Source organism: Microcaecilia unicolor, chromosome 9 (genome assembly GCF_901765095.1).
Source record: "Microcaecilia unicolor chromosome 9, aMicUni1.1, whole genome shotgun sequence".
In the NCBI taxonomy this organism is placed as follows: Eukaryota; Metazoa; Chordata; class Amphibia; order Gymnophiona; family Siphonopidae; genus Microcaecilia; species Microcaecilia unicolor.
The window spans coordinates 75,094,326-75,118,002 of NC_044039.1; the positions used below are offsets into that span (position 1 = coordinate 75,094,326).

Consider the following 23,677-nt stretch of genomic DNA (forward strand, 5'->3'; position numbering starts at 1 on the left):
CCGAGGAGTTGGGGGGAGCGAGTGGAAGTGGAGGAGGGTTTGGGAGAGGTTATGGAGGGGGGGTGGGGGAAGGGGACGGGGGGTGAGGGGTTGGGGTTGATGAGGAGGATGAACAGGAGGATGGAAGGGGGCGGAGGGGGCGAGCTTGAAGGGGGGGATGGGGGGTGGGAGGGGGATTGAGGATGCAGGGGGTGGTGTGCAAGTGGCCCTGGATCCGGGGGGGGAACGGGGGCGGTCTGGAGGTGGTGGTACAGTGGAGGAAGGAGGGTTTGAGGGGCTGACGGCTTCTACGGCTGACAATGGCAGGGCTTCTTCTGACGTTTGCCTCGCTTAATGTAGCGAGTATCGCCTCGGCTAAGGCACAGTGTCTGGCGTATGATACGTTTGCTCGGGTATGGGCTGATTGTTTTCTGCTGCAGGAGACGTGGCTGAGGTCGCTGGAAGAGATTCGGCGAGCAAAACGGGCCTGGAGGTGGGGACCCTCGGTATGGGGGATAGCGGGGGAAAGGTATGGGGGGGTCGGGATTCTGTTTAAATCCCAGGAGGTTAACATCCAAAGAGTGGTGGAATTGGGGGTGGGAAGATGTCTGGTAGTAGATGTGATTTGGGGGGGAAGGGCTTTGAGAGTGGTGAATATCTATGGGCCCCAGAGTAAGAAGGAGAGGGTGGGTTTGTTTGGGAAAATCAGGCCCTATCTCTGCACATCCCGCCAGATTCTTTGGGGGGGGGGATTTCAATACCATTCTTCGAAAACAGGATAGCGGGGGTAGATCGGCGCAGGTATGGTATGACGGGGTACGATTGGCAGGGATTATGAGGGAAGCAGGGTTGATCGATGCACATTTGGAGTTTTGTGGGGAGGCGGAGGGGTTCACATTCTTTCGAGGGCAGTGTAGGAGCAGAATAGATCGGTTTTTAGTGCGGCGGGGGGTGTGTGCTGGGGGGCCGTGGGTAATGAATGTGGACTTCTCGGATCATCGTATGGTCCTCCTCCGGGTTGGGGGGGGGGCAGCCAATAGGCCGGGAAGGGGGTTATGGCGGTTGAATCTGAAGTGGTTGCAAGATGAGAGGATACGGGAGGATTTTTTGGGGTTTTTGGAAGACCAAGTAACGGTGCAGGGAGCCTTTCGGTCGCTTGGGGGATGGTGGGATGAGGTGAAACGACGGGCACGGGGGTTTTTCTTACGGCAGGCCAGGAAGGATGGTATGGAGCGGACGAGGTTGGGAGTAGCAGTTAAACAGAGGAGGGATAAGCTGATTTCCCAGGGGGGACGGGAGGAGGAGATCAGGGAATTGCAGGACCTCTTGGAGCAAGTGCAATACAACCGGTATGCCTCCTTGGTGTACGAACGGGACTTCGGGAAGCTAGTTAACCCGGATCCCTTTGCCTGTTGTAGGGAACGACGGGAGCACAGGGTGGTGGAAAAGGTGAGGGATGCTGGAGGGATTTTGCAGGAGTCTAAGGAAGGGATCCTAGGGGCAGTGGGGGCTCATTTTTCGGGATGTTTTACTGCCCAGGGGCTAGATGAGGAATGGATGGAACATTACGTGACAGGTACCCCGGGGATAGGGAACTGGGGTCCTCAGCTTCAGGTCTTATTACGGCCTTGGACATTGGGGGAAGTGGAGGAGGCCATTGGGGCACTTCACAAGCGGTCATCGCCGGGGCCGGACGGCCTGCCGGCTGAGTTTTATCAGGCTTTCCGGGCCCGGTTGGGGCCGATTTTGTTGCAGGTGTGGGAGGCGGCCCGCGTGGAGGGGTCCCTTCCGAAGTCTTTGACGGAGTCAGCCCTGGTCCTGCTCAGCAAGGGGAAGGACCCTACGGAATTGGCCAATTGGCGACCCATCGCGTTACTCAATACAGATCGTAAGATTTTTGCACGTATGCTATTCCAGAGGATGAGACAGGTGTCCGGGCCTCTGTTGGCGACCTCGCAGGCGTGTGGGGTACAGGGACGGGGGGTTCTAGAGGCAGCGGCCTGGGTGCGGGAGGGGTTCGAGCGTAGCAGGGAGGGGGGAGGGGGGAGGGGGGAGACTGTTAGTAGCCCTGGACCAGGAGAAGGCGTTTGATCGGGTACAATGGTGTTTTTTATGGAGAGTGTTGGGGCATTACAGATTCCCGAAGGAGTGGGTAGGGCAGCTACAGCTTTTGTACCATCAGGCACAATGTTTTCCCTTGGTTAATGGCTGGCGGGGGAGGGGGTTCGGAGTAGGGGCGGGGGTGCAGCAGGGGTGTCCACTTAGTCCACTGCTCTATGCCTATGCTATTGACCCCTTTGTGAGACGGGTGGAGCAGGGGGGGGGCAGGGTCTGAAGGGGGTAGAGGTGGGGGGGGATAGTCGGTTAAGAGTGGTGGCGTAAGCCGATGACGTCACAGTATGGGTGGCAGATCAGCAGGAGGGGGTACAGTTGTTGGGCTTGATTAGGGAATATGCAAGAGCAACGGGGTCGAGGGTGAACCGGGAGAAATCACAGAGTTTGTGGGTGGGGGAGCGGGGGAGGATTTTTGAGTTGGGGGGGGTTCCCTGCCCCGGGAGAGCGCCTTAGGGTGCTAGGGATATATTTTGACTTGGGGGATTATGGCCTGTACAACTGGGACAGGTGTCTGGAGAAGGCCGAGACCCGGGTAAATCGGTGGAAGGGGTGGAGAATGTCCATGGGGGAACGAGTTCGGTTGATTAAGGTTCATCTGGTTCCCCTCTTTTTGTTTGTCAGTTATATTTGTTTATTGCGTGAAGGCAGGTATACGAGGTTATACAGTGTTTTTTTTCAAATGTTGTGGGGGAACCGGATGAATCCAGTGAAGAGGAACATAACATACTTGACGAGGAAGGAAGGGGGGGTGGGTATGTTGAATCCGGTGTTATTTTTTAGTGCATTATTTTTACAGTTTAATTTAGGTAGGGCGGTGGGACCGGAGCCGCCGGGGTGGGCACAGAGTGTGCTCCGGTGGTGGCCAAGATATTGGTCTCTCTGGCAGCAAGGGGGGAGAGTGGTAGCGCTGAGGAAGGGTGGTCCGGGGGGGGTGGGCTATTACAAACTTCTGCTTAAGCTGGTGCGGGTGTGGGGGGTGTTGGTAGAAGATATTAGGGAAGGGAGGAGGGCGGTGTGGATGGAGAGGGTGAGGTCGCAGGTGTTCCCGGCGCCGCTGGTGCTGCGGGATGGCCCGGAGGCTCGATTGCAGCAAAGTCTGCAGTTTATCACATCTGACCGGATCCCAGTTAAATATTGGGACATTGCGTGGCTGTCCTTTCACGGAAAGCTGTATGTGCGGGGTAATTTAAAATGTCGCAAGGCGCAAGACCGAGGATGTCCGAGGGGGGAGTGTGCTGGGTTGGAGGAAACAATGGAGCACTTCCTGCAGAAGTGTTCATTTTCGGGCCAAGTGGGGGACAGGGTTGCCTCCTTGCTACAGATCCCCGGGTTTCGTAGTTACAGCTATGCGGATTGGGTCTATGGCCCTCTGGGTAGAATTGGGGGTTTGGATCCGGTGACGAGGTTTGTGATCTCGGTGATCTTGCGATATTGTCTGTGGATGGCGCGATGCAGGGTCTCCCTGCACCAGGATGTCCGGTCAGTGGAACAGATCAGCTGGGAGGTGGTGGGGGCGGTGAAGGCAGTGGCGAAGTGGGAACGGGTGGAGAAAGGTAGGAGGGTGGCCGCTAGGTGGTGGGAACAGGTGAGGTTGAACCCGCCCTGAACACTATGAGGGTTTGTTGTTGTAGGTGGGTGTTCTCTGTATTTGGTTGGTGGGGGGAGGCCCTATGGTGGGATTGTGGATAGGATGTGGGAGGGGGTTGCGTTGTGGATAGTTGTTGTTCGGGGATGAGGGGGGAGGGATGAGGGGGTGATATGTGCTGTTTGTATTCTGTTTTTAGTTTTTATAATAAAACGAGTTCTCCAAGTATCCACCACTCTCTGTGGAAAAATACTTCCTGACATTTTTCTTGAGTCTGCCCCCCTTCAACCTCATTTTGTTTTTAGCGTTTTTAGCGTGCACTAAAAATAGGCACGTGCTAAATGTTAGAGACGCCCATAGAAATACATTTGCATCTCTAATATTTAGTGCGCACCTATTTTTAGCGCACGCTAAAAACGTAAATGAACCTTAGTAAAAGACCGCCTTAGACTGATACAGAGAGCAGTCAGAGATGGAGAATGGAGAGATAGTGATGGGTTCAATATGGGAAGAATTTCAACAGATCAGAGTGCATGGGCCAGTTTGGGAAGGGTTAAGGGAAAGAGGAAACAGAGGGTTTAGACGGGATAGGAGACAGATGGATGAGAGTGAGAGATGACAGAAGGAAATCTGGGATGCCATGACTGAAGAATAAGTTGGAAGAGTGAGAGGTAAAATATTTAAGAAATACAAAACAATAAAAGGGATGGAAGAAAGGCATAAGGAAAACAACAAGAAGATGGGTAAGAAAAAACAATGTCAGCTGCTGGAAGAGTCAGGGAAGGAAAAGAAAACAGGAAACAGAATCAGAAGTTGAAAGAAGAAAACTGGCCCAGAGAATCATTTCAAGATCCTGTTTCTGGTTTTCAAAATACTTAGGGTCCTTTTAAATAAAGTTTAGTGTGTGCTACATGCTAAGAAGCCCATAGGTACAAAATGGGCTTCTTAGCATGTAGCATGCACTATTTCTGTTAGTGAATGCTAAGCTTTCGTAAAAGGGTCCCTATATAATTACTAGTAAAAAAGGCCCGTTTCTGACACAAATGAAATGGGCGCTAGCAAGGTTTTCCTCGGAGTGTGTATATTTGAGAGAGTGTGTGTGAGAGTGACTGTGTGAGAGAGAGTGAATGTGCGAGTGTGTGTGTGTGTATGTGTGTGAGAGAGAGAGAGGGAGAGAGTGAGACTGGGTGCGAGTGTGTCTGTGAGAGAGAGAGAGTGAGACTGGGTGTGAGTGTGTCTGCGAGAGAGTGTGTGTGTGAGAATGAGAGTGTATGCCAGGGGTCTCCCCCTCCCTCCCTCCCTCCCAGTTCCAGTGTCATCCCCCTCCCTCCGAGTTCCAGGGTCATCCCCCCCTCCCTCTGAGTTCCAGGGTTGCCCCCCTCCCGGTTCTAGGGTCATCCCCCCTCCCAGTTCCAGGGTCCCCCCTCCCTCCCACTTCCACAGTCGTCGTCCCTCCCTTCCTCCCTTCCAGTTCCAGGCTCTTTTCCTACGAATTTTAAAACTCATCTTGACTTACCTCGTCGGGGTTACGGCGGCCCCCCTCCCTCCCTCCAAGTTCCAGCATCATCCCCTCCCTCCCTCCGAGTTCCAGGGTCCCCCTCCCTCCCTCCCTCCCAGTTCCAGGTTCCCCCCACCTCCTTCCCTCCCAGTTCCACGGTCGTCATCTCTCCCTTCCTCCCTCCCTCCCTTCCAGTTCCAGGCTCCCTCCCTACGAATTTTAAAACTCATCTTGACTTACCTCGTCGGGGTTACGGCGGCCGGCAGCAGCGATAAAAGGCGTGCAGGCTCGGCCCTTCTCTTTCTCTGAGCTGTGGTCCCACTCGCATTTCCTGTTTCCGCAAGGGCGGGACCACAGCTCAGATAGAGAGAGGGGCCCAGCCTGCACGCCTTTTACCGCTCCTGGGGGGGTGTCGCGTGTGTGTCTGAGGCGGGTTACCCGGCGGTACCGGCAATGTTGAGGCTGGTTGTCTTTTTGCTTCAGTGAAGTTCTGTGTGTGAATCTGTGTCCGGGCAGGCGGGTTGCACTATTCTTTGAGTCCATTGGTGTGCCTCGTGCTGCTATCGTGTGGTTGGTCAGTGCTGCTTGTGACGAACCAGGAAGCACGCTAACGTCAGGACAGGAGATGGATACAGCGTTACAGGCAGCATGGACCCTACAAACCCTTCACTGCCACAAAGTCAGCTTCAGAACTTTGGAGGTGCTTTTTATTTTAGTAGACTAGTAAAAAAGGCCCGTTTCTGAAAGAAATGAAACGGGCACTAGGATAATGATGATATAATTGCAATTATGTTGTTAACAGAACCATTACAAAAAAATCAGGGTATATAATGAGTGTGTCTGTGAGACAGTGTGTGGGCACTCCCTTCCACATCAATTCCCCCTTTTCCCATCAGTTGCAGGGACAGCCAAATTTCAAGGGGGTGTCGGAGGTATAGCGACGGGGCAGTTGAGGATGTCCAAAATTTGGACGTTTCTGTGACGGGGCAGTTAAGGGCGTCCAAATTTTGGACATTTCTGCAATGGGCAGTTAAGGACGTCCAAAATTGGATGTTTCTATGAGAAAGACGTCTTTCTCATAGAAACATCCAATTTTGGACGTCCTTAACTGCCCATTGCAGAAACGTCCAAAATTTGGACGCCCTTAACTGCCCCGTCACAGAAACGTCCAAATTTTGGACGTCCTCAACTGCCCTCGCTGGCAGGTTTGCTGTAGGTGGGAATGGGGGCCTGCCAGCATGCAAATAGCCGCTGTCCTTTGCCTCTCAGTCTTATTCGATGCTTTCCTTTCCTGTTGTTGGCCGCTGCCATTCAGCTGTCACTGGCATTCAAGAGCTGAAGCGGCTCCCTCTGTTGTTGCTCGATGCCGTTCAGCTCTCACTGTCGTTCTAGGGCTCAAGCGGCTCCTGCTCTTCTTTTTTGCCACTGCCATTCAGCTGTCAGTGTCGTTCGAGAGCTGAAACTGCTCTCGCTCTTCTTTTTTGCCGCTGCCATTCAGCCCTCACTATTGTTCGAGGGCTCAAGCAGCTCCCGCTCTTCTTTTTTGCCACTGCCGTTCAGCTGTCAGTGTCATTCAAGGGCTGAAGTGGCTCCCGCTCTTCTTTTTTGCCACTGCTGTTCAGCTGTCACTGTCATTTGAGGGCTGTAGCAGCTCCCACTGTTCTTTTTTGCCGCTGCCGTTCAGCTCTCACTGCCGTTTAAGAGCTCCTCGAGATCAACGTCTCTGCCCTCTCTTTGTTATGGTGGTCGTGCGCTTCCCGCCTCCCTGCTTGGAGTAGTAACATCTCCTGACGTCAGGCAAGCAGGCTTCTAGTGCGGGCCAGTGACGTCAGGAGATGGTTACGAACGCAGTGAGACACATTGGAACGTAGCAGGAGTAAATTATTATATTAGATATAATTCAGCTCTGTGTCTGTTGAGTTCTTGTTTCCATGTCATACATCCCAGCGAAAAACTAATTTTACCTAAGTTATTTGTACATGATGTTTCTGTCATTTTGATCTTGCTTGCCTTTATGTTTATTATTACATATTTTGATGGATGCAGTTTTTTATTGTTGTATGACTGATCTTTTTTTTTTTTTGCTCTATATGCTGTAAACAGCTCTGCTGCCTAATTGTGGAAGTACATCAATTCAGAAATAAATACAAATGAAATAGGGCATGATGTGAGAGAAAAAATTAAAACTTTTTTGATTTTCAATATAAATGTATCGTTATATGAATTTAGACATTTTAAATTCTTTTATATGTACAATTTGTAAATTCTAGCTATCTGAATGTAGAGTTTCTTCTCAAGACTGGCACAGAGTATTTCCAAAATAAGATGAAGTGGCAATGCTTTGCTGTTCCATTTGCATTGGCTGCCTGTTCATGCCCGAATTACATTTAAATTTTTTTGTCTATTCCATAAGGCTTATTTGGGAACTCCTCCCTATTTATCCTCACGCATTATTTCTTACACTCCCACTCATTCTCTGCATTCCCTGAATGCCCACCATTTGGTGTTATCCTCACCACGCTATGCACACCTTGAATCTACCTGACACACTGCATTTCTCTTTCCTGCACCATGATTGTGGAATGATTTGCCTCCCCTACTCTGTGCAGAACTGTCCTCAAAATTTAAAATTTCTTTAAAGACTTTTTGGCAAATGCTCTGACCTCCCCACTGCTCATATGGTAAAATTATGTATCATACCTGATAATTTTCTTTCCATTAATCATAGCTGATCAATCCATAGACCGGTGGGTTGTGTCCATCTACCAGCAGGTGGAAATAGAGAGCAATCCTTTTGCCTCCCTATATGTGGTCATGTGCTGCCGGAAACTCCTCAGTATGTCGATATCAAAGCTCCATCCGCAGGACTCAGCACTTAGAGAATTACACCCACAAAGGGACACTCTGCCCAGCTCACCACCGCCGAAACGGGGGAGGGGAATTAACCCAGCTCATCCCCACACAAGTGGGGTTGGGGAATCCGTCCAGCTTATCCCCGTGGAGCGGGGAAGGGACACCACCCCGCCGATGCGGGGGGATCTGGCTTATCCTGCAACCGCAACCGCGGGAGGAGCTGACTGACCCTAACACCACCGAAGCGGGAGGGGTACAAAGCTGCCCTACAGCCGCACGAAGCGGGAGGGAGCGCCGGCAGAATTTAGGTCTCAATCCAGCCCCATAAAACGGAGGGGAGAGGAATGCAGCAGCTCACTGTAACACAAAATCATCTCAACTCCTGAATAATCCAATTGAAAAAACTTGAACACGAAGTCCTCCTGAACAGGAACTGAAGACTAAACTTGAACCTGAAATGCAACCAGAATAAAAACAGTACAGATATCTAGGAGGGGCTATGGATTGATCAGCTATGATTAATGGAAAGAAAATTATCAGGTATGATACATAATTTTACCTTCCATATCATCATGCTGATCAATCCATAGACTGGTGGGATGTACCGAAGCAGTACTCACCCAGGGTGGGACATAGAAATCCCTGACCGCAACACTGAAGCTCCAAACCGGGCCTCCGCCCGAGCAGCCACAGTCAAGCGGTAATGCCTGGAGAAGGTATGAGCCGATGCCCAAGTTGCCGCCTTGCAAATCTCTTCCAAGGAGACGGACCCGGCCTCCGCCATCGAGGCCGCCTGAGCTCTAGTGGAGTGAGCCTTCAGCCGGATAGGCAGCACCTTCCCCGCGGCCACATAAGCCGCTGCAATGGCTTCCTTGACCCATCTTGCCACTGTAGGCTTAGCAGCCTGCAGACCCTTACGAGGACCTGCAAACAGGACAAACAGATGATCCGACTTCCGGAAATCATTGGTCACTTCCAAGTATCTGATGATGACTCGTCTCACATCTAGATATTTGAGAGCAGAGTATTCCTCTGGGTAGTCCTCCCTACGAAAGGATGGGAGACAGAGCTGCTGATTCACATGGAAGCGAGAAACAATCTTGGGCAGGAAGGAAGGCACTGTGCGAATAGACACTCCTGCCTCAGTGAACTGCAGAAAGGGCTCTCGACATGATAGCGCCTGGAGCTCGGAAACTCTTCTGGCTGAAGTGATAGCCACCAAAAAGACTGCTTTCAACGTCAGGTCTTTCAGAGATGCCCTCGACAAGGGTTCAAAAGGCGGCTTCTGCAAGGCTCTTAGCACTAGATTGAGATTCCACGCAGGTACCACTGAGTGCAGAGTAGGGCGCAGGTGATTAACTCCCTTGAGAAAGCGCACCACATCTGGCTGCAAAGCCAGGGAAGCACCCTTCAGGCGGCCCCTGAAGCAAGCCAGAGCCGCTACCTGGACTTTAAGGGAACTGAGCGACAGGCCTTTCTCCAGACCTTCTTGCAGGAACACCAACACTGAAGAAATTGGAGCAGTGAAGGGAGAAAGGGAGCCTGTCTCACACCACGATGCAAAGGTACGCCAAACCCTGGCGTAAGCAGTAGAAGTAGAGCGCTTCCTCGCTCTCAGCATAGTGGCGATGACCTTGTCTGAGAAGCCTTTCTTCCTTAGACGCTGCCGCTCAATAGCCAGGCCGTAAGACCAAAGGGGGAGGGATCCTCCATCACCACGGGACCCTGATGCAACAGGCCCTGCTCCGCTGGCAGTCGCAGAGGTCCGTCCACTGAGAGCCTGATCAAGTCCGCATACCAGGGACGTCTGGGCCAGTCCGGACCCACCAGGATTACCCGGCCCGGATGCTTTGCCACCCGGTCTAGTACCCTGCCCAACATGGGCCAGGGCGGGAGCACATAGAGAAGCTCCTGTGTCGGCCACTGTTGGAGAAGAGCATCTACTCCCAGAGATCGAGGGTCCCGTCCTCTGCTGAAAAAGCGCGGCACTTGGCAATTGGCCGATGACGCCATCAGGTCTAGGCTCGGCTGGCCCCAGCGCTTCGTGATGTCCAAGAACGCCTGAGCCGATAGCTGCCACTCTCCGGGATCCAAGGTATGGCGACTGAGAAAGTCCACCTTGACATTCATGACTCCAGCAATGTGGGCCGCCAACAGCTGTTCCAGGTTCACTTCCGCCCACTGGCATAGATTCATGGCCTCCTTGGCACCTCCCTGGCGATTGACATAGGCCACAGCCGTGGCATTGTCCAACAGGACCCGTACTGGCTTCAACGCCAGTACCGGGAGAAACTCCAAAAGCGCCAACCGAATGGCTCTGAGTTCCAGGAGGTTGATAGACCACTTTGCCTCTGCAGGAGACCAGAGCCCCTGCGCTGTCCTTCCCAAGCAATGGGCTCCCCAGCCCATCAAAGAGGCATCCGTCATGACGACAACCCACTCCGGGGTCAAAATAGGCATCCCTGCGGACAACTTGTCTGTCCTCAGCCACCAGCTCAGCACCTTGCGCACCGCTAGGTCCAAGGGAAGGGCTGCAGCAGAGAGAGTTGTAGTGGTCTCATATGAGCCCTGGTCCAGGGCACTACTTCCATCGTGGCCGTCATAGAGCCCAACAGCTGCACATAGTCTCAAGCCCAAAGAGGAGAGGCTACTAGGAACTGGTCCGCCTGAAGCTTGACAATTCGATTGTCCGGCAGGAACACTCTGCCCACTTGGGTGTCGAAACGAACTCCCAGATATTTCAGGGACTGAGTCGGGCGCAGCTGGCTTTTCTCCCAGTTGATGATCCACCCCAGGGAGCTCAGAAGAGCACTCACCCGGTCTACAGCTCTGCCGCACTCTGCATAAGAGGGGGCTCGGATCAACCAGTCGTCCAGATAAGGATGGACTTGTACTCCTTCCTTTCGTAGGAAGGCCGCGATGACCACCATTACTTTGGAGAAGGTCCGCGGAGCAGTAGCCAACCCGAACGGGAGGGCTCTGAACTGGAAGTGTGGGCCCAGGACTGCAAAACGCAGAAAGCGTTGATGAGGAGGCCAGATGTAAGCTTCCTTGATGTCCAAGGATGCCAGGAACTCCCCTGCCTTCACTGCCGCTATAACAGAGCGGAGAGTCTCCATGCGGAAGTGCCGAACTTTCAAGGCCCTATTGACCCCTTTGAGGCCGAGGATAGGCGTACAGAACCTCCTTTCTTTGGTACCACAAAGTAAATGGAGTAACGTCCCTTGCCAAGCTGATCTTCTGGCACCGGAACGACCGCACCCAGGCGGATCAGATTGTCCAAAGTCTGCTGCACTGCCACAGCTTTGACCGGAGACTTGCAGGGAGAGAGTACAAATCCGTCTCTTAAGGGTCGGCAGAACTCTAGCTTGTAGCCGTCTCTGATGACTTCCAGCACCCAAGCGTCTGAAGTTACCCTGGTCCACTCGCCCAGAAACGAGGACAGGCGTCCTCCAATCTGCACTGGGCCATGGACCAGGGCCCCGTCATTGGGTACGAGACCCTGGGGGAGGACCAGAGGAAGCACCTCCGGGACAGCGGTCTCTGCGAAAGGAATGCTGCTTGGGGGAGAAGTTCCTCTTGAAGGAAGAGGGGGCAGAGGAGCCCGACTTGCCTGGGCGATACCGACGGGCTTCCTGAAACCGTCCTTTGGAGTTACCGGGCCGAGCACTGGCCCGAGCCCTGACCTCTGGTAACCTCTTGCCCTTAGACGTGCCGAGATCGGTCACAATTTTGTCCAGCTTGACCCCAAAAAGCAGCTTGCCTTTAAAAGGCAACTTAGCCAGGCGAGACTTAGAGGCGTGCTCAGCAGACCAATGCTTCAGCCAAAGCCAACGCCACGCAGAGACAGTCTGAGCTATACCTTTAGCTGAGGCTCTCAAGACATCATACAGCAAGTCTGCCAAATAAGCCAAGCCCGATTCCAGGGCCGGCCAATCAGCCCTCAAGGAAGGATCCGAGGGGGAAGCTCGCTGCACAATCGTCAGGCACGCCCTGGCCACATAGAAGCCGCAAACTGAGGCCTGCAAACTTAAAGCAGCTGCCTCGAAGGACGACCTTAAGGCCGCCTCCAATCTTCTGTCTTGGGCGTCCTTTAGGGCCGTGCCACCTTCCACCGGCAACGCCGTTTTCTTAGTCACCGCGGTGAGTAAAGAATCCACGGTAGGCCAAAGAAAGGCCTCCCGTTCACCTTCAGGCAGAGGATAGAAGCGGGACATAGCCCTAGCCAATTTGAGGCTCGCTTCTGGGACATCCCATTGAGCCGAAATCAAGGTGCGCATGGCTTCATGCACGTGGAAGGTTCTAGGCGGGCGCTTCGTCCCCAGCATAATGGCGGAGCCAACAGAGGCTGAGGGAGAGACGTCCTCTGGAGAGGAAATCTTCAAAATGCTCATGGCCTGCACTAACAGGTTGGGCAAATCCTCTGTGTGAAAGATCCGCGCTGCAGAGGGGTCATCCGCTCCATCCGAGTGGGAATCCGTCTCCTCCAAGGAATCCCCAAAGGACCGTTGGGAGAACTCAGATACGCTGCCCTCATCTACATCAGAGAAGACAGAGACCTCTAGGGCCTGGAAATCCACCCCCGGAGGCCTCAACCCCTTTATCAGACAGGGGGGCAGGGGCAGCGTTTTGCATAAGAAAAGCCTGATGCAGCAGCAGCAAAATGAACTCAGAGGAGAATCCCCCCGAACAGTGCACTTCTGCAGCTTGGGCCACGGCCCTAGCCGCACCCTCAACCAGCGCTCGCAAGAGCGGGGGAGAAATGTGCTGCGCATCAAAAATGGCATCCGGCGCGAAACTCCGAGAAGGAGCCGCGCGGGAAGAACGGCGCTTAACTTTGGCCGCTTTCTTACCGTCGCCCGAATCAAGGGCGACCATAGTATTAACGTCTCCCAGCTCAACGGCGGCCCAAGAAGAAGCCGTCCGAGCAGAGTGTCCGGCCAACATGGAGTGGGCGAGCAGCGGGGGATGGGCGCTTATGGCGGGAAAAACCGCCGCACCGGAGGAAGAACCGGGACACTGACCGGACTCCAAACTGATGCTTAACAAAGGCGATTCAGGTTTTGAAATCCCCGCATCCCCGCTAGACGCACCCACGCGGTCCGGGGAGCGAATCCTCGCGCCCTCACCCTCCAACACCATAAGCCACGTGGAGACTGAACGGGGAACCCCCTGCCCGCTATAAAAAGGTAAAATTACCTGCTTCTCGCTCCGAGCTGTAACGAACTGGTGTCCCAGTGAGCAGCTGCAATAAACGTTGAAATAAACGCCCTTAAAGACGTCCAAAATTTTTTTTTTTTTTTAACAGAGCCAGCGGGAGGGGGGAGAAAAGGAGGGACCTGGCACCACCAGGTTTGCACTTGCTCAAGAAGAGCCCTCAACCCCAGGTACTCAACAAAACCTAAAAATTAGGCTTGGAGACCTAGCCAGAGCTGCTGCTGCGTGTGACCACCACCTGCTGAGATAGAGAACATAGTGAGGAGTTTCCGGCAGCACATGACCACATATAGGGAGGCAAAAGGATTGCTCTCTATCTCCACCTGCTGGTAGATGGACACAACCCACCAGTCTATGGATTGATCAGCATGATGTTATGGAAGCTGCTTTCCTGGTGAAACTCCCTGCATGTTACCCTCCTTTAGTCTCTTTTTTGTCCATATGACTGATTGCCTCTGCCTATCTCTACATTTTGTTATTCTTTGTTCTCTGATATTTGTATTTGGAAACCGCCTTGACCTGCTTGCCAGATAAGGTGGTCTATCAAGCTCTCATAATAAACATAAACATGATGTGACATGGCAGGAGCCTGTGTGATCTTTTGCTGGATTGCCCATGAAAAGTAGTTTGAATTGAAACCAGGAGAAGAGTAGGTGAAGCAGGTCTGAGGCATCGTCCAGAGTACACGGAGTGTCTTAGGGGCCGATGCACAAAAGTCCCCGCTAGCCGTGCTGTGATAAGGCAGGTAAACATGACCCTAGACAGAAGCTGGCAACCCTAGAACTACCATATCCAGAATCCCTCGGGAGACTGAAAGAGAGGGATGGACACTGTGATAAGGCAGGTAAAAACGACCCTAGAACTACCATACCTAGAATCCTTTGGGAGACTGAAAGAGAGGGGTGGACACAGAGCCGTAGCGAGGGGAGCTGACACCCGGGGCGGGTTGCTGCTGCGCACACCCCCCCCCCGGGTGCAGCACGGCGCACCCTCCTCCCACTGGAGCGCACCCCCCCCCCCCCCGGAGTGCATACCTGCGGCAAGGGACAGGTGGGAGGGCCGATCCGCCCCGACTGCACGTTGCTGGGGTGTGTCGGCTCCGCGCTGATTCACTGCTCTCTCTGTCCCAGAACAGGAAGTAACCTATTCCGGGGCAGAGAGGGCAGTGCACCAGCGCGGAGCCGACACCCCCCAGCGGCGTACACCCGGGGCGGACTGCCCCCCCAACCCCCCCCCTTCCTACGCCACTGGGTGGACACAAAAACATGGAAGGGACCTCCACCCTTAGCAGGAATGGAAGCAACTCCAGGAAATGGGGGCCAGTTACTCCAGCTACCAGCAGAGGGAGCTGCAATCAAGAAGCTCAATTTTCGTGGTTGCAGAATCAATATATAATGCCTCCCAGCTGTGAGGAGGAGAGGGCGGATCTCCTGAAAGCTCTCAGGAGTGTGGGAGAGGAGATAGTCTGTGGGGAGCTAAGTGAACCTATGGAGTATGGGGAGCAGGAAAAGGACCTGCTTCCAGGACTTCCTGCTTAGAAGAAGAAGCCAACATGGACTGGAAAATACAAAAGCCAACCTTGCCAGCACATAAGGGCAGTTGGGGGAGGCCACAGGTTTTTGGTTACTGTGGAATGGGAGGTGAACTGCCAGCCCTGCTTGCTGCAGGGCAGCTGGAGTGCTACAAGAAGAAAGGTGATGTGCTCATGTTGGGGTTTTTTTTTCTGCTGTTGAACTGAACTTTGCTTAAGTTGTTGAACTGACTTAAGTTAGTGAACTGAACTTTAATGGACCTTTGAACTGAAGAGAGGATTGGTGGTGGATTATGTTTTGGGGAACTGGGTTTGCATTAAAATTTCTTTTTGTTTGAACTGAGTCTGGCTTAAGGTGTGGGGCTGCACCAAAACCCTGTGCCCTGAACAAGGCTTCTGGTTATCTCCCCAAAATAGAAAAGGAGGACCACCACGGTCATACAATCGGCATCTGGGCAAGGATTGGGCTATGCGCAGTGGTGTGCCGGAGCTGGCTCGCACCGGCTCGCAAGAGCCGCTTGTTAAATTTTGACAGCTCTTGTGAGCCGGTTGTTGTTGGGGGCGAGCCGGCTCCATTGCGGGAGGTAAGCATGGCAGGAGGGCGCCATCGCTGGCCATGCTTACCTCCCCTGCTGCTCCGAAGCATGTCCAACTATGTCCTTCGCCCCCACCCTCCCCTCTCCCTCCCCTCCGTCTTTTTTTAATTACCTCCGTCGAAGCGCCGCCATTTAAAGCCCTGCTGCATGCTGGCCGGCCGTCTCCAGGCTTCCCCTGCTTGCTTCGGATGATGTTCGTGCCTTAGTCCCGCTTTCATTCTGACGTCATTTCCTTTTTTCGCGAAGGCGGGACTAAGGCACGAACATCATCCGAAGCAAGCAGGGGAAGCCTGGAGACGGCCAGCCAGCACGCAGCAGGGCTTTAAATGGCGGCGCTTCGACGGAGGTAATTAAAAAAAGACGGAGGGGAGCGGGAGGGGAGGGTGGGAGCGAAGGACATCTTTGGACATGCTTCAGAGCGGCAGGGGAGGGAGAATCGCTGGATGGGTAGAGGGGGGCAGGGGAGAGACCTGCTGGGCATGGGTGGGTAGAGGGGGGCAGGGGAGAGACTTGCTGAGCATGGGTGGGTAGAGGGGGGCAGGGAAGAGACCTGCTGGGCATGGGTGGGTAGAGGGGGGCAGGGGAGAGAATTGCTGACCATGGATGGGCAGGGGAGAGAATTGCTGGGCATGGATGGGCAGAGGGAGGCAAGGGAGGAGAACAGCTGGGCATGGATGGGCAGAGGGAGGCAGGGGAGAGAATTGCTGGGCATGGATGGGCAGGGGAGAGAATTGCTGGGCATGGATGGGCAGAGGGGGGCAGGGGAGAGAACTGCTGGGCATGGATGGGCAGAGGGAGGCAGGGGAGAGAATTGCTGGCCATGGATGGGCAGAGGGAGGCAGGGGAGAGATTTGCTGGCCATGGATAGGCAGAGGGAAGCAGGGGAGAGAATTGCTGGGCATGGATGGGCAGATGAGAGAATTGCTGGGCAGAGGGGGCAGGGGAGAGAAGACAATTGCTGGGTATGGATGGATAGAGAGGGGCAGGGGAGATAGGAGAGTTTCAGGACATGGATGGCGGGGAGAGCAAGAGAAATTCTGGACATGGATGGAGGGGAGGGAAGGGAGAGAGAAGAAATGCTGGACATGGAGGGAAGATAGAGGAAGGAGATTAGATGAGGGAAAAGGAAGTGCGGAGAGAAACTGCACATGGATGGAGAAAATAGGCAGAAGCTGGATCCACTGTACAGTCAAGTATGCGGAGGACCAGAAATGAAGAAGAAAGGAGGAAAGAAAAGAAATAAATGGAAAGGAAGCCCTGGAAACGGAGTCAAGGGAACAGATAGAGAGCAGCAGAATCAGATACTGGACCAGAATGATCAGAGAAACAAAGTCACCAGACAACAAAGGTAGAAAAAAAATAATTTTATTTTCATTATAGTGTTTGGAATATGTCCACTTTGAGAATCAGGTGCTGAACGTTAAAAGTTTATGTTTATTTACTTATTTATGGCATTTTATCCCATATTAAACATGAATTAGATTGGAACCTGGGATCACTTAATTTTTTTTTCCTGGAGAGAGTAATGTGTTGGCCGCTGCCACCCCCCCCCCCCCCGGGTATAGCCAGCTCTGCAATTTTTTGGGGGGGGGGCACAGAGGTGGATGGGGGGGCGCCGAGGTGGACCGGGGAGAGAGCCTGTTGTTGAAAATTTACCAGCACACCTCTGGCTATGCGTGATAGAGGAAGCAGCATCTGCTGCTGCGGAGGAGCTGCTGGGAAGCTTTAGGAGGTGGGTGTTAAAACAGTCCAGCCAGCTCATACATTTCCTGGGCAGCAGAAAGAGCTGTAATGTGCTCCTGACAGCTCAGCCATTGTTATCTCTCCCTCATCACCCCCTTATTGCTCCCTTCCATGCTTGCAGATTGCTCCACCGAGAAGCAACAGTCATGCAACAACAGCTTCTGACCTCCTGTAAAAATTCCCTCATACAAGGTAGGTGTTCCTTTCTGTGCATTGCTCACAAACGGCTGTGCATCTCTCAGAATGTACATTTACATAGTAATCAGCTACTTGTAATACATTTGCAAATCATTAACGCAGTCTGCTACCATGAATGGAAAAGAGCCCGCAGATCCCCTTTGTGCATTTCTTATTGAATACAGTAATCGCAAATCCGTCTGGAACCGTTCAAAAATACATGTTGCTGGCCTGGTAGGCTTTGTGAATCTGGCCTCCAGTTTGCTGTAACAGATATCCTGCTGAAATGACTTTTGGAAATTGCACTAACACTTCTGACTTCATCAGCCTTCATCTTCCTTATGTTTTATTTTGTTTACCCTGGGTATGACCAATACTAATGAAAGAATTATAAGGATAAAAATGTAAGAGTACTACAGAGGAGATTCTGATTTTGAGAAATCTGCTAAATCCTGGTTCTGCATCCTGCAGTTCTTTAAAATGTGTAAAATGTAAATCATGATATAAATATATTTCTAAGCATTTTTAGTTACAGATGATTGCCACTAAAGAACAGTGTTCTGACATGTTGAAATAAGAATCATAAACACCTAGGCATATTCTCAAAGCGAATAATAATAAATGCCTTTCACTTTCCACTTCTCCTTGAACACAAGGATACCTTTGTTATAAACTGTACCCCTCCATTTGGCCTCATTTCAAGTCCATAAAACCTAAATACTAAGGTCCTTAGATCCTAGGCCAGGGTTGTCCAACCTCAGGTCCTCAAGGGCCGCAATCCAGTGGAGTTGTCAGGATTTCCCCCAATGAATATGCATGAGATCTATTTGCATGCACTGCCTCCATTGTATGCAAATAGCTCTCTTACATATTCACTGGGGAAATCCTGAAAACCCGACCTGGTGAGAGCCAAGGTTGGACACCCCTGTCCTAAGCATTCTGACAGACATCCTGTTACCTAGACTATCAACTTGTTTGTTAACAAAATAAAGGGCCCTTTTACAGAGTGGCGGGAAGCCCAACACTGGCTTAAGCCTCGCTTTTCTGGGCCTACCATCGGCCCAACGCAGCTGCTGGTGGTAGTCCCGCCCCGACCGCGTGTCATTTCTGGGGGGAAAGAAAACCCCCAGAAATGGCTTACGCGGCGGTAACCCAGCAGTAATCGGGCATCACCACACGCTGCCCAGTTATTGCCGGGTTAGCGCGGGAGCCCTTACTGCCACCTCAGTGGGTGGTGGCAAGGACTCCCCATTGCATGGCCATGCGATGAGTTCTCATACCGCATGGCCATATGTACCTGGGGTCTTTTTACCGGCTGTGGGAAAAACAGCCCCCGCCACTAGTGCAGGGCCCTTTTTCCCACAGCATGGTAAAAGGGCCCCTCAATTTATAATGAAAAAGAAATTCTAACCTACTTCAAACAACAACCATTGTTTCCCCATGAACAGGGCATTTATTGTCTGCTAGTCTCCTATAGAGGTTAAGGGTCAGACAAGGAATTACTGCTAATAAATATCCACTGGAGCTACTCCTTAATTGCTATAATGAAAGGTCATCGTCTGTTCTTAACAATTCATTCACTAGGAAATCAGTAGCAAGGCAGAATGTTTTCAGTATGCGTCACTAAACTAAAAACACCAAGTAACTTATTAACTTGAGACCAAAAATATGAGCAGAACATGCACAACTCTTCCCTTTACTCCTGTGCTGTACTCTCTCTCTAGTGAAAGAATCACCATTTTAGTAATGCCTTTCCAATGAGTTCATGTATTAGTTCTATATAATGTATGTGCCCCATTAACGTTCCTTGGTAGCAGAAAGAAACATGTACAGTAGTGCAACCCCGTTCTGGGGACATCCAGGAGAAGGAAGCTGCGCTGCTCACCTTTGGCTGTGGGTGACCCGGTCCTCACAGCAACTCTGTTTCACTCAGTCTCTTGCTTTTCTGCTGAGTATGAACCTCAGATGGAGGGGGACTCCTGGCATTGTTTTGAGAGAAGAAGAGAACATGCAAGGTTTCAGCAGAGCAAGTCTTGTGAGATTTCAAGGCAGGTAAGTGGTTTCTGCTGGTGCACTGCTTAGCTGTTAGCAGTTCTGAGAATTCAATGTGGCTGGCAGGAGTCAGGAGAGAGAGAGAGAAAGAGGTAAGATAGATCAGCACACAAAGGAGGCAGGGCGGCTCTCCAGCACCTCCAGGCAGAAGGTTTTAGAAACGCCTTCACGTTTAAAAGACACAGGGAAGTAACTTTATACTGAAATTAGCAGCCCTGGGGTTAGATTTCCTTTTCTGAATTTCCTAACCGTTTAAGAAAGTAAAATTCAGAGCCAGTCCTATGGATAAAACATTGTTTTTACCTGGGGAAATGCCCAGTGTACATTTTGGTGCCCTGCATCAGCAGTCCTTCTTCAATGAAAACCAAACAGAAAAAGTGTTTAGCATTTGAATGTTTCTCATCTCTCTCCACACATTACTCCTGGCCTGGTCTGTTCTCAGTGTGATAACCTGAACTTCTTCCTTTCACTGATATAACTGACAAAATGCTTGTCGCCTTACTTTTTACTGGTTAACTATCTTTTCTTCCATTTGCATTTTTGCACTCCCTAACCTTTTCCCCCACTTCCTTCAGATCTGGAAGGTGTTTTTTTCCTGAGTCAAACAAAACATCAACAAATCCCCAAAGAACCAAGAGAAAGGCAGTTACAACTCTGACCACCTTAATAGGCAGACTGGATGAGCTAATACAGGGTTTCCCAACTTTTTCAAACCAAGTACCCCTTAAGTCTAACAAGTATCAACCGAGTACCCCCTTCCCCCCCCCCCCCCCCCCCCACCCATACTTTTGTAAAGCTGTCTTAGAGAGGTTGTTGGCAGCAATTCACAATGCGCTACCGGTGCTGACATCGGAGACTTCTTTTTTTTTTTTTTTTAGATTTCTATTCTTTAATACATATTTATTGATTTTACATTTACATAAATAAAACATAAATGCCTTGGAAATCCAGATAAACAGTAAAGAAGTATATTAAATAACATATTTTACATCAGTAAATATATTATGAAAATATTATTAATTTTGAAACAGGCTAAGTGAATCAGGAGACAAAAGGCAAATTGGTTCCAAAGCAATGCAACTTTATTGCTAGCAATGAACAGCACTGAGTTTTCTCAGGATACTGTGTGTCACAAATCATCTGACACTTACATTTATACTTCCCTGCTGGGCCTGCGCATTAGGCCCCTTATACATCACAGTGGACATGCGCAGTAAACATTTGTAGTTCTTACAGTACACATTTGTAGTTCACAGTACATACACACGTCATAATACTGAAATGATACTGGCAAGGGAAACGAAACTTAGCATCTTCTTCTACACACACACAATGCTCCTTTCTAGCACAGGAGATAAGGTTCGTTAGGCTCAGAGATGCAGGGTGGGGGTGTCAACACCCTCCAAGGCCATCTATTCATGTGACGCCTACGTGCAAGCTGGTCTTTGTGTGCAAGCCTTGCTACTACTGTTACAAGCTGTATATCTAATGCACCTGCATTCTGTCTTACACTAATAGGCAGCAAGGCAGCGCAAACTGACAAGTTGTGGTTAAGGCACAGTACAAGAGAACTTAAATGTCCAGCACATTCATGAAATATGCCCAAAAAGGTGGAAGCAGAGGTAGTATGCACAAGTAAAGTCCATCAGTATGCACAGAGCTTGAGGTTGTTCTGTTGGTCCAGTAGTATCCAGCGTTCCACTCCTACAATTCCCCCCTTTTGATACTTGAACATCCATTCTGGTGGAGAGTATCATCTCCAGAAGCCTGAAAGGGAAGAGAGAGACAAGAAGCATTAGCAGGGAGGCAAAAAGGGAGCCCTAGGCCCTTGCGCAGCCGCTGGTTGCTTCGCCGGGGTTGAGACGGAGGGTCCCTAGTGGAATCCCCCCCCCCCTTTGTAGCCGGGCTTGTGCTGTCACAAGGGCAGTGGCCCGTTAATTGCCTCGGGAGAACAAAATTTTGCTTCATCCACAAAATTCTGCTTCATCCACATCGGATTGGGGGATGGGGAAATACATCTGGAGAGCCATGAGTTGGGCGGCTGCTTGGCGGTCAGCGATGCTTTCCATGGTGGAGCGGAGACACCTGAAAACAAAGGGGAGAGACAAAGGTATTAATAGGCAGGACAACAAAAACAGGCCACCCATAACGAGGAGGCTCTTGAGGCTCCCAGAGGTCGGTAGCCAGTTGGTTAAAGAGGATGTCCAATCCCAGGCGCTGTTCCAGGTTTGGACGGGGACGTGAGCCAATTTCACCATCTGGTCAGTAATCTCTCTGATGACGTGACTCTGGTCATCAATTTGTAGGCAGCAGTTGCTGAGATTAAATTTGCTGCACACCCCACCCTCCTGGGCCAAGAGGTAGTCAAGAGCCAGGCGATTCTGGTAAACTGCGGTAATCAATTTGGTGTTTTGGCGTGCCAGGATGTTAAGGGCAAAGGCCGAGTCGTTAGTGAGTATTTCGAGCACTGCCTGCAGACGGATAATGCGATTCAGCATGTAGATAAGAGTACGATACCCATTTGTGCCATCTTCAGCCCATGTGGCCGGTCCATAGTAATGAATGATACGTTCTGGTGGCCACTCGTTGTCCTTCCAGTCTCCTACCTGGACCTTGGGCTTGGTGTCTCGAGGGGACCGTTTACGTCTGCCCATGTTTCCAGGCCCCTTCTCCATATAGAGAGGTATACCTAACGTCTCGCCTACGCGCAGGGGCAGGAGGAAGAAACTAGGACGGACGGTGCCCAAGAGACAGGTACCATACCAGCGGGCTGGGAGCTGCTCATAGGCCCTGCGACCACAAATGTAGTAGTAGCCCTCCGGGGCTATCCATTTAAGGGAGGCGTTTCCCCCGTATGTCCAGGTTGTATTCAGTGTGGGTTCGGTCCAAATGGGCACCGGGGCGGGCAGGTTGTCCGTTTGCCACCAAGTGGTTCGGCTTCCATTAAACTGGAGGACCCCCGTGCAAGCGGAATCTCCCACTGGGACGGAATAGCGCTTCGAGGGAGCCCGGCTAGCGCAGAGGGTACCTATGATGTTGGTCCTCAGGGCCCATTCATAAGGCCTCGGACGCCGGGGAAAGGTAATGTTGGTAGCGTTGAGGGCATCCCACATGTGCTGGTGAATCTCCTTCGCTTCCCAGGGCCATTGCTCACCCATGTCGGTGCCTCCACAGACGAAACAATTGGCAATTCCTAGGGAGAGGGCAATGTTTTCGGCCAGGTTGAGGAACATGTTCCGAGCTTCGGGAGAAATGGGGAACTTAGTCGCTGCCTCCTCAGCGCGAGCAATTTCGTCGAATATGTCCTGGTACCCGACAACCGTGGTCTGATAGTGTGTGGGTGCCTTCTCCTCAAGGCTCTGGCTGATGGTGATGAAGGTTATAGGGTCCGTTCCGGCCCCGTCGATGCCAAAACCCCAAGTTTGTCTCCAGGGGGTCCCAGGTCCCCTCAGCAGCCATTCAAGGAACACGGTGTTGTCGGAGCCCCTGCGAAATTCACCTAGACTGGGACATCCGGGGTATCCGCCTCCTGTGTAGGCACACACTCGTTCCCATCCCGAGGTCCGGGTGTCTGCTGCACAAGGTAGCCAAGACCAAGGAGATCCATATCTTCTGTCTAAAGTAAGGGGGCAAACATACTTGTGATCATTTGCGTAGGCCTTGCGCCAAGCTAGACTTCCGCACTTGTGGGACCAGGGGTGTCTGTCTATAGCAACACAAACGTCAAAGGTAAGGGTGGCCACAGTTTGAGTACCACCTGCAATAATGCGGGTGGAATTTACGTAATACAGGATGCCATCTCCCTGGACTCCCATAGACCCGACGTACTGGGGGAGCCCCACACTGAGGGTGACATTGTAGTATCTTGGCTTGACTGGGCTGTGGCAGATAGTGAGATTGCTCTGGAGGCACCTGTGAAACTGTTGGAGTCCAGTCGGGGTCGTAATGGCACAAACCGGAAGGGGCCGGCAATCGCCTTCCGGAGGCTGTGACTGATGGATGAGGATGGTGACCAGGTGATATCCCCCCTCTATGCGATGACGTACTGAGCGCAAAAACTCAGTACAGTTCTGACTCAGGATGATAGGCTGGTTCGAGGATGGGCAGAGGAGGATTATGAAGAGTAGATTCAGCATCATATGTATGGGGGGAGGTATCCCAATCTCTGCAGTAGGAAGATTATGAGACTTAGAATGATGGCTCCAATAAACAGGGAGCCAAAGACGCAGTGGGTCCAATAGCTGAGCTTCTGTTGCTGGGTAGGCATGGACCTGGTTCACTTCCTCGTTAGGGTCAGCCGTAATGGAGCGTCAGGATGTTGACGGGCAGTC

At 51.8% G+C, this 23,677-nt stretch overlaps 1 protein-coding gene across 1 annotated transcript in view; it reads right to left on the reverse strand.

The window, feature by feature from the left end:
- The window catches only part of ARHGAP8 (Rho GTPase activating protein 8), a 471,174-nt gene extending 451,781 nt beyond the window's left edge, over positions 1–19,393 (reverse strand). The window contains exon 1 of the mRNA XM_030214314.1: positions 19,180–19,393. The gene's annotated coding sequence lies outside the window, so the exon portion shown is untranslated. The remainder of the gene's footprint in view (positions 1–19,179) is intronic.
- Positions 19,394–23,677: the final 4,284 nt, after the last annotated feature.